The sequence below is a fragment of the Rhagoletis pomonella genome, unplaced genomic scaffold (assembly GCF_013731165.1).
Source record: "Rhagoletis pomonella isolate Grant_MI unplaced genomic scaffold, Rhpom_1.0 Rhpom_scaffold_00005, whole genome shotgun sequence".
NCBI lineage: Eukaryota > Metazoa > Arthropoda > Insecta > Diptera > Tephritidae > Rhagoletis > Rhagoletis pomonella.
This window is the reverse complement of record NW_023458559.1, coordinates 11,812,375-11,830,585: the sequence shown is the minus strand read 5'-3', so window position 1 is coordinate 11,830,585 and position 18,211 is coordinate 11,812,375. Positions and strand designations below refer to the sequence as shown.

General features: G+C 33.4%; 2 protein-coding genes across 8 annotated transcripts in view; one reads left to right on the top strand and one right to left on the bottom strand.

Moving 5' to 3' along the window:
- The window catches only part of LOC118738706, a 263,750-nt gene that overhangs the window by 6,509 nt on the left and 239,030 nt on the right, over positions 1-18,211 (top strand). The window lies entirely within an intron of this gene.
- LOC118738704 (general negative regulator of transcription subunit 4) overlaps positions 1-18,211 on the bottom strand; it is a 79,496-nt gene that overhangs the window by 13,903 nt on the left and 47,382 nt on the right. The window contains exon 1 of one of the 3 annotated variants that reach the window (XM_036469620.1): positions 3,137-3,278. The exons of the other annotated variants lie outside the window; for them this stretch is intronic. The gene's annotated coding sequence lies outside the window, so the exon portion shown is untranslated. Of the gene's footprint in view, positions 1-3,136; positions 3,279-18,211 lie in introns of those variants that run through there. 3 annotated transcript variants of the gene reach the window in all.

Sequence of the window (18,211 nt, the reverse complement as noted above, 5' to 3'; positions counted from 1 at the left end):
ATCTTTTAGGCGCATCAATATTACATAGTTACATCCCGAGCTAATAAAAGGAAGGTAAAAAGAGATCAAATTAAGCATATACAACATTTTCATGAAAACCCCATAAATAAAGTAAATCAGAAAAACGTATGCAACTTCGAAGTTAACGCTAAGAAAATTGATAACAGCCGGTTTCACCAGCAGTTTAAATGGAAAATGAATTGTTATTTTCTGTAAATTTCTATATAAAATTCAAAAAATTAAAATCATTTTTCACTTAAATTGCTTTCATGAAATTGGCTGTAAAAGTTATTTTATTAGCGTTATCGCGCATTACCAGCGTTAACTTGGAAGGTTTAGAAAAAACATTGTTCCGTTTTCCACCCGTTTTCATGTGACCCGAAAAGTAAACCTACTGAGATGACAAATTAGGCTTTTGAAAAGCTTTTGGACATCAGTGAAGACAGCACTTTGAATATTAAATACTACGAAGGGAGCAAAGAGAGTTCTGGATGCAAGTGTATGCAGAAACCACTGCTGTTGACAAGATTGCATTAAAAATACTAGTGACTTTTACTTTTACATTCCATTACAATGATCGGATTAAAACCAAATTAGAATTGGAGCACCTGTGAGGTAACACCTTTCCTTTAACAAATTATGGTAATCGGTTAACGTGGTCCAAAGTTATGAGATAACATACATAAAAAAAATTAATAATAAAAATATATTCCGACGAATTGATAACCTTCTTTTTGTGAAGTCGATTAAAAACAAATACTCCAGCAAGCTTTCAGCGTCAAATGATTTCAGGGTAAAATTGTCAAAGCTCCCAATAAACTTAAAGGAAATAATGAAATCATCAAAACAGTTTCAGTCCTCACATTGAAGCTAAAGGAGTATAAAGTTTGCATTGTGTTTTCTTGTTTTCGTAGACATTTGAAGAGTAGGGGTGTCGCGAATTTTTTTTAGCACAACAAGGGTGCCGCGGTGAAAAAAGTTTGGGAACCCTTGTTTTAAGCAACCTAACAGAATTCCTCAATCGAAAGCAAAGGCTCGGATTCATTAAAAAATGCGAAACTAAGGCTGTGTGCGAGTTTACCTAAATTTTAGTACCTAAACTAATATTCCAATGGGAATTTCCAGCACTGCTACAATTTAGGAAAACAGCTGCTAAAACTGTGCGAGCTCGTTCGACTACCTAAATTGTTTGTTTTGGAATTGTTGCTTTTAATAAATATATCTATAAAATGAATAATTTTGCGGTAGCTTTGGGACTATTTAACAATATAACAAATTTGCAACAGAAAAGGAGAATGTTCCATCCTGGCATTTATAAAAGAATCCGTTTGCTCTTCTGACCCTGCGAAATAATATGCATCCATCGAATTACACATACACTTATCTGAATGCAAAAAATTTATACTTACATCTTTCTGAATATTTTCTTTTTTGTGCCATAGCAATGATACAAATTATTTAAAACATCAAAAAATCATTGTTCACTTAATCGCTCGCTCAAATATATTTGACTGTTCAATTTAGGTTGAAAAGTAAGCTCAAATATGTACGACAAATTGACTCGCAAATATTTGAACCTCTACCCGCTAGCGTTCCGAGTGAGTAAATGCTCTATATGTACATACACCTATGCATGGGCGTAGCCAGGTAGGGGCAGGGGGTGCTCGAGCCCCCCCCCCTAACTTTCAAAATTTCCTTATATATATTTAAATAGTACCCTGAAATGCCAGCTTAATAGGGTCGAGCCCTCCCCCCCTCTAAATTTCATTCTGGCTACGCCGATGCACCTATGTATGAACGAGCCTCTAAGAAATCGCATCATAGACGAAAAGGCGGCAAAATTAATTTTTCCGAAATATAATAAATATGCTCTTTTGAACTTTGACTGTTACATTAAAACGCAAATTAGCATTCTCAGATGTGAAATATATGACCTTCATAGCATCCCTGATATATTGTATGTATGTACAATGTACAATGTGCGCTGTACATTAGGTCGGTCCAAAACCAGTAAAGTCGGAATTTTAATGCTCTCACGCCCTAGGATTATCGAAGAAAATATACCCTTTTTTACCTTCCTCTTATTAGCTCGGGATGTAACTATGTAATATTGATGCGCCTAAAAGATGCAGCGATTTCTATTCTCCAGTTTCACACCTGATGGCATTACGAATGGCAATTATAATAGGGAGGTTTTAGTTTTTTAAACTATAATTTTATTTTATTTTGAAATCAAAAAATATTTAGAGGTTGCTCAAAGCGCTCAAAGTTTTCCATGTAGTATTTGATATGGGGGAAAAACAACTTTTCATAGAAATAGTATGGAATTCTTGAAAATCAATATTTTTCGATCAGAAAACTGTGATTCTCTTCAGGAGACTCCCAATAACAATATTTGTTTATTTAACCATTTTAATACCAAAGATTTTTTATTTTTTTCCGCCATTGCATTTTCCGACATTTTCTGGGGGTTTTGGCGAACCTATAAAATTAAGTTACTATAAGAAAGTGGTTAAATAAATAATTGGGTAATATTATTGGGAATCTTCTGAAGAGGACAGGGTTTTGCCGACCGAAAAATAATAGGGCTGTTCAGGATTTTGTGCAAATGCGAGAGCAAATTCACAACAATAAATTGCACACGGTTGCCATGGAAGCCAGCATAAACTTTCTAAATGTAATTCCAACTGCAAATCCCAGACCATTTCTACAACATCCTGAATCCTATTGATTTTCAAGAATTCTATACCATTTCTACGAAAAGTGGTTTTACATGGAGAACATTGAGCGACCTCTAAATATATTTTGATTTCAAAAGAAAAAAATAGGGGTATATTTTTTCCGGTATAGAACAATCCAATTCCCACTTTAATTTTTCACATGCATTTCTCATGGTCTTTTTCGGCATTAAAACTAGTTTTAAGTGACTTAAGATGCAATTTATCAACCGGAATTTTAGAAAAAATTGTATTTTTAAAATGGAAAAAGATTTGTGCGCCTGGGCCGTGGTTCTGAAGTTAAAGTTCTCTTGATTCATTTTAATCAAAATAATCCTGACAGTTGCATGTTTCGAACTTAACATAACATAACTAACAATAAATTGAGTGGGGTTTCGTCAAGACTTTCACGAACTTACCTCCCGCAGAACCGTGGCATGAGTTCCAAGAGATGAGTTAGGTGTGGTGAATTGAGGCGAGTTGCGTTCAGATGAGTTGAGGTAAGTTAAGGTGTAGTGAGTTGAGGTGTGGTGAGTTGAGGTTAGGTGAAGTGAGGCGTTTTGAGTTTTTTGATCTGCAAAAAAAAAATAAAACTCAAAAGTTAATTTTTATTTCTAAGAGAAAAAATAACGCTCAAGAAATGAGTTTTATTTTCGATCAAAATAATAAAACTCAAAGAATAATTATTATTTTTGATGAAAAAAATAAAACTGAAAAAATAATGATTATTTCTGATCAAAAATATAAAACTCATATTATAATGATTATTTTTGATCAAAAAGAAAACAACTCACAAAATAATTATTACTTCAGAGCAAAAACATAACACTCCAAAAATTAGTTTTATTTTTGATCAAAAAGATATTACTCGATATTAATTTAAAATCGAAATGTAATTCTTAGTTATAATTTTTATAGATATCGCTTAAACATTTTTAAATCGTAAGAGATTCAAACAGAGCATGAAAATACATGCACATTTATAAACTCGAAATTCTACGATATTTTGGACCTTTTGATTTTTTTCATCGAAAATTTTGAAATAATCATTTTTTTCGGTCCCTGGAATTATTTCATCATGGATGTAAACCAAAATTGTTTTGACAGGGGTTTTCGAAACTGCATGAAGGAGGGTTGCCACCTATTTGAAAAGTTAGATTGAAATTTAATTTGGGGAATTAGGAAATAGAAACATGTATCACAATGGGTGTAAAATAAAAGATGTATAAGAAGGTTGTAGGTTTAGAATGTTTGAAAGAGGGTTTGCCACCTGTTTGAAAACTCGAATAATCAAAATATATATAATATCTAGACTAGTCAAAGAGTATTTTAAAATGAGAAGAGTGTTAAGAAACACAATTTCTGAGGCGTTTAAAGAGAGTTGCCACCTTTTTGAAGTGAAACTTCATTAGTAGCGGTTGGTTGGTTGGAAGTAAATTGGCAAACTCAAAGGAAATTGCAAACGGAAATGTTTGGGACGGAAACAAGTGCTTCCTAAATGTATGCACATGGTATTCATTTAGCAAAAAACGTGCTAATAAAAAGTTAAAGAATAGGACTTAGATAAAGACCAATACAAGAATGAAAGTAAAGGTGAGTACGTACATAGATGAAGAAAAGGATAAAGGTAAAGGTGAAAATAAGAAACAAAAACAATGATGCGTAAAGATAAAGGAAACAAGTAAGAAAGTCTAAGTTCGGGCGGAGCCGAACATCAAATACCCGGCGCAAGTATTAAATATATGATTTTCACCTTTCCGTAAGCTACCGCTGCATGGTAAGGCAGGGTCTATCAATTTTGAGTAAATTAGCGTCCTTAAATTTCGAAATATTGAAGTTTCAAGCATCTCTTATATATGAAAAGCAGCCGCAATTTTAGTCCGATTTCAATAATTTTCAAGGTTTTGCTTTTATGTGGTCAGCATAATACCTATACCGGTACAAATTGGTGGAACGGTGACCGAGGGTCATATATGTGATCATAAGTGGGCGGTGCCACGCCCATTTTCCAAAATTTTATCATAAACGTATTTCTTGGTAAGGAATTGTTGCAAGCATCAATCTTGAATAAATTAGCTTTAATATTTACTGATTTATCGAAGATTTCGTATTTTTCCAAATTACCGTTATATGGGATGTGGGCGTGGTTGTTGTCCGATTTCAAAATTTTTCGGCCATTTGGTATGCTGTAGCAACTGTGCCAAGTTTGGAAGAAATTGGTGCAGCGGCTACTAAGATATACACATGCAACCATAAGTGGGTGGTGCCACGCCCATTTTCCAAAATTTTACCATAAACGTATTTCTTGGTAAAGAATTGTTGCAAGCATCAATTTTGAATAAATTAGCTTTAATATTTACTGATTTATCGAAGATTTTGTATTTCTCTAAATTACGGTTATATGGGGTGTGGGTGTGGTTATTGTCCGATTTTTTAAATTTTTGGCCATTTAGTATAATGTACCAAGGCCAACAACTGTGCAAAGTTTAGAAGAAATTGGTGCAGCGGTTACTAAGATACACACATGTAACCATAAGTGGGCGTGGCTACGCCCATTTTCCAAAAATTTATAATATTCTTATTTTTCGTCTAAAAATTTTTGTAAATATCAGTTTTGAGTGAATAATCTTCAGTAGTTACTAAAATATCGCAGTTTTCGTATTTCCGAAAATTACCGTTATATGGGATGTGGGCGTGGTTATTGTCCGATTTTTTTAATTTTCGGCCATTTAGTATGCTGTATCAAGACCAACAACTTTGCCAAGTTTGGAAGAAATTGGTGCAGCGGTTACCAAGATATACACATGTAACCATAAGTGGGTGTGGCTACGCCCATTTTCCAAAAATTTACAATATTCTTATTTTTCGTCTTAAAGTTATTGTAAATATCAATTTTGAGTGAATTATCTTCAGTAGTTCCTAAAATATCGCAGTTTTCGTATTTCTTGAAATTACCGTTATATGGGAAGTGGGCGTGGTTACAGTCCGATTTCGCCCATTATCAATACCAACCTACCTCGGATTAACGGAAACCTACATACCAAATTTCGTTGATATATCTCAATTTTTGCTTGAGTTATCGTGTGCACGGACGGACGGACAGACGGACAGACGGACGGACAGACAGACATGGCTTAATCGATTTCTCTTTTCATTCTGATCATTTATGTATACATTTGTCTATATCTATCTCGATTCGTTTTGTTTGTTACAAACAACCGTTATGTGAACAAAATTAATATACCCTTGTGCACAAGTGCGCTCGGGTATAAAAACTTTTTAATATACAACGCTTTTATAAATGGACTAAAAAGTAGAAAATAATATTTCTCAGTCCCATAGAATTTGTTTTGATAACTTTTGATTTTGAAACTTTAGCAAAAGTTATTATAAACCATTTATGAGATTGAAAATGAAAAGCGTGGGACGCATGTAATAGACCTGAATTGATATGAAGGGTAATATATGTATGTATGTGGATATATGAATAACAACCGCTTAAAATCGATCTCAAATTTGTACTTTCTCTGTAAAAATTTTAGGTATATGTTATGTAGTTTGACTATTGTCAATTAAATCTAATGCTTTTTATTGCATGGGCCCTACGCTTCTTAAAAATGGTTTATAATAACTTTTGCTAAAATTCCAAAATCAAAAGTTATCAAAACAAATTCTATGGGACTGAGAAATATCGTCGCTGGAATAATGAAATAGTGTAACATAAAAAGTATAGTTTTGAGAAAAACGAAATGGAAGTTTTTATAAACCATTACAAACCCTACAAACACAATTTCGTTTTTCGGGAATAAATCAGTGAGCCAAAGAGATATTTAAGAAAACTAAAGTTTTTTCTAATAGATTAAATGATTGTCTAGCCAATGGTGCAAGTATCGAATAATAGTGCATGTGGCATTTACACTGTTTCTTTATTCGAGCGACGATATTATTTTCTACTTTGTAGTCCATTTATAAAAGCGTTGTATATTAAAAAGTTTTTTTTATATTATTTATTTCCTACTTTTTAGTCTTGTCTGTATAAAATTTAGCAATAGATATTAAAATAATTTAACGATATTAATAGATTGGTGCACGCACATGCATATACATTAGACTGCATCACTCCCCATACAAAAAAAAAAATGGATACTGTTGGATTAGAAAATCTGTTATATTTCAAGTCGTCCACCAAATTATTTCGGAAAAATATTAAGATTTAAGCGAGCTGGACCGATTTGAAGATACCTCCAAAATTGGATTTTTTTATGAATAAAAATAGTTTCTTAAAGATGTTTTTTGAAAAAATCCTCTCAAATGACAAAACGGTGTAAGCTTCAAAAATTTACATAACAATATATAATAATGAAATTTTTAATGCTGTTTTTTAACTTTTTTTAACGATTGGTATAAGAAAAACTTGAATAACTGAACCTAAACTATTCCGATTTAGACTTGTGAGGTATCATTAGAAAGGTATTCTTTCACCCTTTTTATTTCTTTGCTAATAAGCTCATTCAAAGGATGAAAGAGAAAGGTAGGATGAACGAACATCATTCAAAGTTGAATTAAGATGTATTGGTATTTGAAAAGAAAAAAATGGGACACGAATGACTTTTTTTTTGCACGTGAATAAAAACTGTGAAAATATCTTTTTACCGAGGTCCCATAAGTCTAAATCAGAATAGTTTTGGCCCAGTTATTTAAATTTTCCGTAAATCAATCTTTGAAAAAAGTAAAAAAAAACAGCATCAAAAATCTCATTATTACAATTCCGTTGAAAAGATTTTTAGTATTTTTATGCATATTTTTTAAGCCTAATCTGTTTTGTCATTTGAGGGGACTCTTTCCAAAAAGTTCTTTAAGAAACTATTTTTATTCATAAAAAACTCCATTTTTGGAGGTATTTTCAAATCGGTCCAGCTCGCTTAAATCTTGATATTTTCCGAAATATTTTGGTGAACCTTTTAAAATATAATAAATTTTGTAATTCCGGCGGAAAACCGCTACTTTTTTGGTGATGCAGTCTAATATGCATATGTATGTACATACCAGGGTTGTTGCGAATATTCGCATTCGCATTCGCAACCGCGGAGCTTCCGCATTAATTTTAACATTCGCATTCGCTTTCGCATTCGTAAAAATCAATGCGGATCTTTTGCGAATGCGAATATTGAAGGGACTGAAAATTACAGCTATTTTTTTGCGAGTTAAACTTGGCCAAATATTTTTTATTCCGAAATAAAAGTACTTTCCGGATAATAAACAAACCGCTTATCCAAATTAAACAAGTTTGGTATCCAATGAAAGAGGACTTAAATAGCTGTAAAACTGAAATGTCTAAAAGAGGAAAGCCACACATTGAAAAATATTTTAATAAAAATGTTAATTAATTACCATAGAACAAACATAGGGTCAGGTAAGTATTTACATGAATTTCGTTAGTATTAAGTTATAAAAATATATAAATAGAGGTGGTAACCTTCATTCATTATTTCTGTTTAAAAGCTATTTCAGTCCTCTTTCATATGATACCAAATTTGTTTAATTTGGATAAGCGGTTTCTTTATTATCCGGATAGGACGTTTATTTCGGAATAAAAAATATTAGGCCTAATTTAACTCGAAAAAATAACTGTTATTTTCGGTCCCTGGAATATTGTGCAATTGCACAGACGTATATCTAACCAGTCACAGAAGAAAGCATTAAAAATGAGTTACAAAAACTAAAATCGAAAAACGCTGATGACGAGACAAATTCCGAAACAATCAAACGAACGAGAGTGAAGAATTCTTTCGAAAAAAACGGTGTTTAAACAACGATTGTGCCATGATGCTAGATTGTGAAGATGAAAATCAGGAGGATACATCCGACATTTGCTGCCGATGAAATTCTCAAAAAGTAATAATTGCACCGTGATAAAAATAAATAAATATAAGTGAAAGTCCTCTCCACTAGTGCAACGTCAATCGAAAAGAATTTACAATTTTGTCAAGTTTCAAGTTCTTCAAGTTTGTCGCCTCGAGCGAGTAGTTACATAGTGGCGCAGGTTTGATTTACGACCCTTCAAAGAGTACAATGTTCCAATTTTTAAATTCAAGTACTAAAAAACATTCTGTCTTATCATGAGCTCAATTTTCTCCGAACCGGTTCACTTTTCACTTTTGGTTTTCATGTACATATTTACTATGGGCGGAGTACAAATTTTTGGGTGAATTTTGTTTTCGGGCAAAACTCAGGATAAGGCAGATTATTAAAAATTATCACCTAATTTACCCACCTAAATTATTTCTTAAAAATACATGACATCCGCATTCGCATCCGCATCCGCGGATGTTTGCTTTTAAACATCCGCATTCGCACTTGCATCCGCGGATGTCTAAAATTCCACATTCGCAACATCCCTAGTACATACATACGAGCACCAATTAATTTCATTTAAAGAAATGGCGTGTCGTCCATTTCCGCTGTAGCGTACGTAGTGCATAGGGCGACATCTACCTCTCAACCGTACTAGACTTTTTTATAGGATCTTTGCAAAGCAAAGGTTTTATAGCAGTGGTCGGCAAAAGTTAAACTGTGACTGTGTTGGTGAGAACAAGAGAACTGCTCTGCATGAGCAACCCAGTAGGAAATTACGAGAAGTGAAACAAAATTTGTAACTTATCGGTCTTCAATAAAAACATAAATACATACAGTGCCGGACAAAAGTATTGGCACAGAGAATTTTTCGCAATATGTGCAAAGTTTTTTATTCTAATTTATTTTCAATATATTTTAATAAAAATATAGTTCGTACTTCACCAAAAAACATAAAAACAAAATCTCTAAACTTTGTGCAAAACTCAGGAAAATTCAATAAATTTGCATACTAATTTGCAACTTCTTATTCAGATTTTTTAGAGAAATTCTAAGTATGTAGTTTTATAGCCCAACTAATTTTAGTATAACAAAGTGCAAGTTTGAAGTATCTAAAAAATTGCGTTGATTTGTGGACATTTTTTTAGTAGAAGGTGTTGCTCATTTTCTCCATACCAAAAATAGTTGTCGAACATACTTTGTACGGAAGAACCTGACTGAAAAAAAATTGCCAAAAATCAATGCGATTTTTTAGCACCTTCAAGCTTGCTGAGCTATAAAACTGCATACTTGGAATTTTTCTTAAAAATCTGAATAGAAAGTTGCAAACAAGCATGCAAATTTATTGAATTTTCCTGAGTTTTGCACAAAATTTAGAGATTTAGTTTTTATGTTTTTTGGTGTAGGACGAACTATATATTTATAAAAAATTATCGAAAATAAATTGGAATAAAAAACTGTTCAGATATTGCGAAAAATTCTCTGTGCCAATACTTTTATCCGGCACTGTATATTTAACACATACATATGTATATATATGTGCATCGCTCATTTACTATAAAAGTATCAAATCGCAAAAAAGCAAAAATCGGGTTAAGTTTGCCAGAATGAACATTAGCTCTTTCTTATAATGTGTAAAAATGTCATAGCCGTAACGATTACCAGTAGCTCACTAGAACAAAATCAGCTTTATCCTGAGTTTCGCCAGGAAAAGAATTCACCCGAAAAATTTTCAACCGCGCATAGTAAACTCACGGAAACAAATGATAAAGCTGAATATGTAGTAATTTTTCCTTTGCAGTATATATAAATTCAAAACTTTAAAACTCGTTTTCTCGAGTTTTTAGTTTTTTGAGTTACGAAAATATTGAAGTAAAATTCAAAAAAAATTTCAAAATTCATTTGGATTCACCCACGTCAAATATTGAAAATTTAAATAAAAAAAAATTCATGTTCATCAAAATTTTCCATATCATTATGAAATTATTAAAAATGTCTTTTAATTGCATACATATTCCCTTTACAACCATCCTTTGATTCTTTGAAAAAAAAATTAACTTTTTTCATTAAAAAGTCGTTGTATTACTTCTTCATTAAATTTTTCCTTATGAAAAGAATCAAAATGTCGTTGAATAGCATATTCTTTATTTATTAAATGACTTATAACACAAAAGGCATTGCATGTCACCAAAAGCATTTTCAAGCATGTAATATTTCTCACAAGGCATTTTTGCATACAAGAAACAAAGCGCAACAGCCAACACGATGTTGATTCGTTGCTTTCTAGCCAACGACTACACGATAGATCGTAATTGCCCGAACACAATGAAAACGACGAGCTACAAACCACAGCTGTCAAATTATTTTAACACGTACTCTTATGTAGATAATTATTTTGGCGACGACCGGGCTACGCGACGGCTGTGGTTGTGGCCAGATTAGATCTATTCCTATTTTTCTGGCGACAGATAAGGTTCTTCCTCTTCTTTTATGTCAAACTCATACAAATTCATGATGCCGCTGCCGCGTTCAAAGAAATCATGTCGCCATCGACAAAGCGCTTAGATAATAAAGATGACAAATTGGAAGCTGTGGTCGGTAGCTCGTCGTTTTCAATGTGTTCAGAACTTAAGAATACGTGTGAGTTGATCTTCCACAATTGTGGTATGAAGCGCCGACCACTGGATTCAGTGTTGCTATCTTTTGATTTTCAAAAAGCACCAACAACTTGGAAAAAAAGCGTTTTACCACACTAAAAGCACCAAATTTTGTTGAATTAAGGGATGCTTTTTTCATAACATAATACCGAAGTACTGCACATTAAAACTGGTATATCTCGAGAAAGAAAAATCGAATCGCATCAAACGAAAATGATGCCCTAATTAGAAATGAGCAAATAATTTGACGTTTTCATTATATAACCTCAAATATCGCTAAACACCGTGTTTTTGGCACTTTGAGGTTAGGATATCTCAAAATTCTAGTGCTAGAGCAATTGTGAGCCCAGATTTGGATTCAGCACCAAGAAACGATATGTTTTACTCAGGTGGTAAAAAAAAAACAAAATTTGTACAAGTAATTAGAAAAGAAAAAACAAATACTTAAGTTATTGCGTACTAGCATTTTCAACGCGAATAGAATTTAACAAGGTGGGTTTGCAACTTCAGCTTTTTATCAATCGTGGTTGTATTTTAGTCCATTTAAATTTGTAGATTCTTGTAAATTCAGTGCTGCCACAGCCTTAAATATTCCAAATTATTTCAGGTTTTAACTATCTCGAAGTAATTTTAGTTTAAAAAAAAGCACTAAAAAAGGCACTAGGCACTAAATAATTTTTTTTTGGTGTTTTAATTTTCAAAAAGCACTAAATCTAGTGCTTAAAGCACCAAGTTGGGAACTATGACTGGATTAAATGTACATTTGTTAAATGCGGAACTCTGAATACTCTTCGAAAAACTAATGTTCGAAATCGCTAAATGTGCATTCAAATTTCAGCACAAACTCAATAGTACTTTCAGGCGCATCAAAAACGCTTTGGTGTGCAAAGCAAACACAGTATCTAACGTTAAACATTTGATTTTACAATACAATTCTAATGTAGTTCTCTAACACCACGTCTATATGCTATGGGCACTTGCATACGAACTGTCATTTTTTGACAGACCTGAACGAATATTGCGAAAATATTGTTAATGTTTCATAAATGTTTTATGCCTTTTGCTTGGTTGTCCTTGAACGGCGTTTCTCTGAATTACACAGCTTCTTTCTAACTCGGAATCAAAAACGGGGACGTGAAGCGGTTTTGAACCGAACCGGTTTTGAATCAGAAAACCGCTTTTTTCTATTAATTAACTGAACCATTAACCGAACCGGAATTTTCCACCAATGTTTGATCCGGACCGAAAACCGAACCACTTTCTTTTAAAGGTTCGTTGCAACCAATTTTCAATAGATAAACGTACACACTTTTTTTCTTTTTGTTAAACATGGTAATACCTTCCATGTTTTTTTACCATGTGACAATATCAAATGTAAAGGCATCTCACTTGACCCTTAACCTTGCGAGTTGTTGCACTTGACACTTGACACTTAAATTTGCGCGTTATTTTTTTGTTTTTCGAACCGTTGAACCGAACCGAAACCCCGGTTCAAAGACCAAAGAAACCGCTTTGACGAAGCAATCCAAAAGTGCAACAACGGTTCGAACCGCTGAACCGAAGCGACCAAATTTTTCATCCGGTTGACGTCCCTGATCACAAATATAGTGCGCTCACACACATCTGTCAAGTAGGATCTAAATTCAGGGATGTAATTCGAAATGTGCCGTGGTGAATACGTAAACTTGTGGCTCACATGCGAATGATTTGCGTACGCACAGAATTGAGTGTGAGCATGTAAAATATTCAGCTTGATATCGAGAACCAAATCCCCTTTTTATTTAAAATGCTATACTTCTCGACAGTTTCTGTAATCATCCTCTAACCTACTATCTTAACATATTCGAATTCGAATCATTAGGTGTTCTCGTATTCAAAATTATCCAAAATCTTAAGAAACTGCCAAAACTTGCAAAGCATAGGAAATTACGAGTGGAAAATGACACTGAGAGCTAAAAACTTCTGATTGAAAAATGTTTGCTTGCGAAAAATTACAATTTAGAAAATCAGCAAATTTTGAGAAATATAACTTATTCATTGCTGATAAATTCTCGGATTTTTTTTGTCTGGTGAATTCGAGAACACTCCTCTTTTCTAATCGATCTCAAACCAAAATGTTTGTTGAGAAGTAAGTGTATACAGATTAATTTGTATGAATTCTTACCCTCCTCCATTTTATTATGCTTATCAACCCCTTATTGAGTAGCTGTAACATACATACTTATGTAGTATGTACACTTTCATACATATATACTTACATGCATATATAACTTGTGCATACGAAGTCGTACCCGTAGTCTTCGACGTAGTCCACACTTTATCGTTCATTGGATTACATTACAATTCGATCCTCACTGGTCATCCCTTATTTGTATACATACAGTATCGGTCATATCTATAGCACGCCATTTCGAAGTGATATTGTGTGCAACTTATGTTTATTTGTTTATTTTTGAGAATTTTCAATTAAAATACATTCTTTCTCTAACAAACCCCATATAAACCCAAGTTTAACAATTTGTAGAAAACTTCAAAAAAGTGCAACAAATTTTCAACTAAGTTTCAAACTTTTTTCTCGGAAGTGCTAGAATTTTTTCGAGTACACAGTTTTTTAGCCCAATCAATTTTAGTCTGATAATGTGCAAGTTTCAAGTGACTGAAAGTTACCGTTGATTTTTTAGAATTTTTTTCGCCAAAGGTGTTGCGGTTTTCATCCATATACAAATAATTTGAGTTTATTCATTATATGGAAGCCAATGCGACAAAAAAGATTCTAAAAAATTAACGGTAATTCGTAGCCACTTGAAATTTGCACGTTATCAGACTAAAATTGCAGTGGCTAAAAAACAGTGTACTCGAAAAAATTCTAACACTTCCGAGAAAAAAGTTTGAAACTTAGGTGAAAATTTGTTGCACTTTTTTGAAGTTTTCTACAAATTGTTAAACTTGGGTTTATATGGGGTTTGTTAGAGAAAAAACTGTATTTTAATTGAAAATTCTTAAAAATACATAAATAAACATACGTGGCACACAATATCACTTTGAAATGGCGTGCTATAGATATGACCGATACTGTATACATACATATCGTCGTTTAAAGTAAAAAACCGCGTATGAACAAAATGCAAAACCGCGTATGTGAAGTTGTAGAAATTATTTTCTAGAGCGTAAAAACACTCATATTTCAAAATGGTTCTCTTTTTTATAACTCAATCGCATTTCTGGCTACTATATTTCAGGACGAATGGATAAGGATTGAGCCAAGAGCTTGTGTGAGCAAATCCAATTTTTGACAGTCAATGTCAGTTACGCGGTTTTGCAGAATGACAATACGCGGTTTGTACTTTAAACGACGATATGTATGTACAAGGGATGTTACGAATATTTACATTCGCATTCGTTATGGGAATGATTCGCATCATTTTACACATTCGCATTCGCATCAAATGATACGAATATTTTGCGAATGCGAATATGTATGTGCACGGGAAGAGCGCGCAGTTAACGACACAATCGCGGCGTAACGCACATACATACATATGTTAAAGGTTGTTTCAATTTAACGCTTCGTGTTTTAAGCTGAAATTAGTCGAGAACGCAGAACGTATACTTAAACGCAGTCTGTATACGCAGAATTTTGTCGATTACTGGAGCCCTCAGTGTTGCTTACTACACTGTTGCCACTCTTCAATGCCTTTTCATAAACTTACCCTTTCAACTACAATTTTTCGTGCTATAATAGATTGTAGCTAACTATAAACTACTTAGTTTTCAACAAAAACCTTATTCAATAGTAAATTTCAAATATTTTAAACATATTTTGAATAGGAACTTATAACTTTTTTACCATCTGCAAAACTGACGAAGTGGCAACCATCTAAAGAAAGAGAAATCAGCTGATACGGAAAAATCTAAATTCCGCAGATTTCTGCGCTACGGGCTACAACTACAGAAAAATTCTGCGGTGTTGAGTTTTCATTTACATGGCGCTTTGGTAAGACAGATCGTGTCAGCTGACTCGGGTTTACGTACCGGTAGGTTTACGTTCTTGACTAATTTCAGCTTTACAGGCAAAACAACCCTCGTACGCTGCTGCATGTCGTAAAAAATAGAATAATGTACATATGTAGATCAAATTGGGCGCCCTGAATGTGTTCGTTCGCATTGTTGGTTAACGTTTGCACTTTATCCTCTTTTTGTGATATCCTATAAAATATTTCAGTGCTATTCATATTTTACTTAGTTGTATTAAAGTTACATATTTTAGTTAATTTTTTTACTTTATTCAGGGCCTTTCATACGAGCCTCTAAAAAATCTCCTCATGGGAGAAAAGGCAGCAAAATTACTTTTTCTTAAATGTAATATGAGGCATTTCATGTCACCGCGGCGTTAGACGATCTAGAGTCCATACGCCTAAGTAGCCCATTACGCCCATTTGGGTACTTAAAGTTGACATTATAGACAATCTTTTCATGTAAAAATAATAATTTTTTTAAAATACTATAATAAAAAAAAATTAAAAAGAAAAATGTTTAGTTTTTTTTTTGTTTTCTATACGTTGCACATTAATGTAAAAAATGTACAATTAAAGCCCATAATAAGGCGGAAGAAATAATTTTGTTTTCATTAAGCTTCGTTAAAAGGTTTCCAATATACAGCACTTTAAAGAAAGGTATGTATGACGTTTTCCAAAAATTTAAGTCCCGTGAAAATAGGCAACCCTACGTCATATCGGCAAAATATGCTGTATATTCATTTCACCTAGTCCTTCACAATCTCTTCAACTTTCATCCAAATCCTTAGAGGTCGCGCACAGAGTTGGCCGCGCTGACATAAAATTCCTCATATGCCCCTTTTGAACTTTGACTATGTACTAGATTAAATCACTGTATAGGTTAAGCACTGGTTCAATGTTCAAATCATTTATTATCGATGACTTACCTTGATTATAGCTTTTAGCTTTAATGTTATTCCCAACATTCGCATTCGCATTCGCACTTTCGCATTCGGAAAATTGGCGTTCGCATTCGCGAATGTAAAAAATTACATTCTTAACATCCCTAGTATGTACATAGTGAAATATATGTAAAGAAATCAACCATTTACAGATTTCTTCGCGTTAGTGTTTTAAATGACCACCATTTTATTACGTTGCCCTCTTTAGTCTTTGTGTCCTCAGCAAAGCAGAGAGCTGCAACGAGTACATCATAACTACAACAGCTAAACACATTTCTTTTGAGTTTGATAGACGCTCCTCTAATCTACATATATATGGTTAATAAAACTATACTCATTTTCTTTGTGCGCGCAACCCGTAAAACTACTGAACCGATTTAAAGGAAATTTTAAAGGATCGTAGGGATATACTCAGACAATTTTTTTGGTACATGGACCAGGGACCGAAATTTAAGTCCCGTGTAACAACTCATGATCACAATCGCGTAAACAAACAAAGGCCCCTATTATGAATTACATTCGACCTTCCACTGTGGTCGAAAGTGCTGATCGAAAGAATTTTCATTTGGTATTATAACGCTAATTCGATGAAGAATAGCGCTATTGGGAGTTTTTCTCGTTTAGGTTTTCACCGCTGAGAAGCTTTATTTACAAATCGGGGAAACCAAATAATGTGCTTATACATATGTATGTATGTAAATTTGTGCAAATCAAAATTAAGTAAAAAAGAAAGCGAGTTTATAAAAACGTGGTAAAAATGAGTATAACGCAGTTCTGTTTTAACGATTCGTCAGAGGATGAAACCTTAGTATAGTCGCTGAAATACAAAAATCCGTAACTATCTAAAAATCCAAAATTCACTTTTTGATTGATTATGATGCATTTCATCGAATTGTAAGTCCCCACATCGTTTTATGCAACCAAAATTTTGATTTAGCTGTGGCGTTTTTGCATTTCAGCGACCATGTATACTATACTAACGATATCTGGTAGATATATACAGGGTGTCCCAGAAGTAACGTGCCAAACTTTAGGGGAAGGTAGGTGGGGGGGTGAGCTCCCTGATAAACAAAAAATTTTTAGGTAAAAGTTATCACCGTTTTTGAAATATTTATATTTTTTCGAATTTAAAAAAATCTTGCCTTTTCATGTGTTTTCTTTAACTGCAACTACAAACCGGGCAATACTTAGTAAATTTTTTATGTAAAATACTTCCAGATAGTTGCCTCTCCATACTCAAATGCAATGTAGTTAAAATATATTAAGGAACCATCATAAAATTAGGACTATTTCTGGATTTTTAACTTTTTGATATTTTCTTCCCCAACTTTGACTATCTCGGGTGAAAAAAAAAATGTACTGAGCTATAACTTTACGTTACATAAAAAAATTGCTCATTTAATAAAGATTTCAGAGTGCTACACTTACTGTTTTGAATAGAAAAAAAAAGTTATAGCCGCTTTTGTGGGTAAAGGACTGAGACACGCTAGAATGTATTTAATAGATTTAAATTGAATTTGCTCTTCTGACATTATTTTATGTTACTTACCGGAATTCGGACTACAGTCTATAACAAGGGCTATATCTATCAATATTTTGTGTGAAGGATGGGTTCACGTGAAATAAGATATACATGAGTTGTTTGAAGAAAAATTTATTTATTTATTGATAAAATATGCTCAAATTGGCGACCTCTAATACAAGCGCGGAACCTTTTAAGAAAAGACGCTTTTAGAGATCTCAAACTCAATTGGGCTATCTCAGCAGCAGCTCCATTTATTTGTTCCCGCAAATGCTCTTCATTTTGAATTGTTTTTGAATAAATTTTGTCCTTAAGACAGACCCTGTAGAAAAAATCTAATGGATTCAGGTCTGGCGATCGCGCGGGCCACGTGATTGGCCCGTATCGTCCAATCCATCGGCGAGGATAAGTTTCGTATAAATGAGCTCTTACTTCACGCCCGTAGTGAGCAGGGCACCCGTCATTTTGCAGCCATAGTCTTCGCCGCAGGTTTAAGGGTACATCT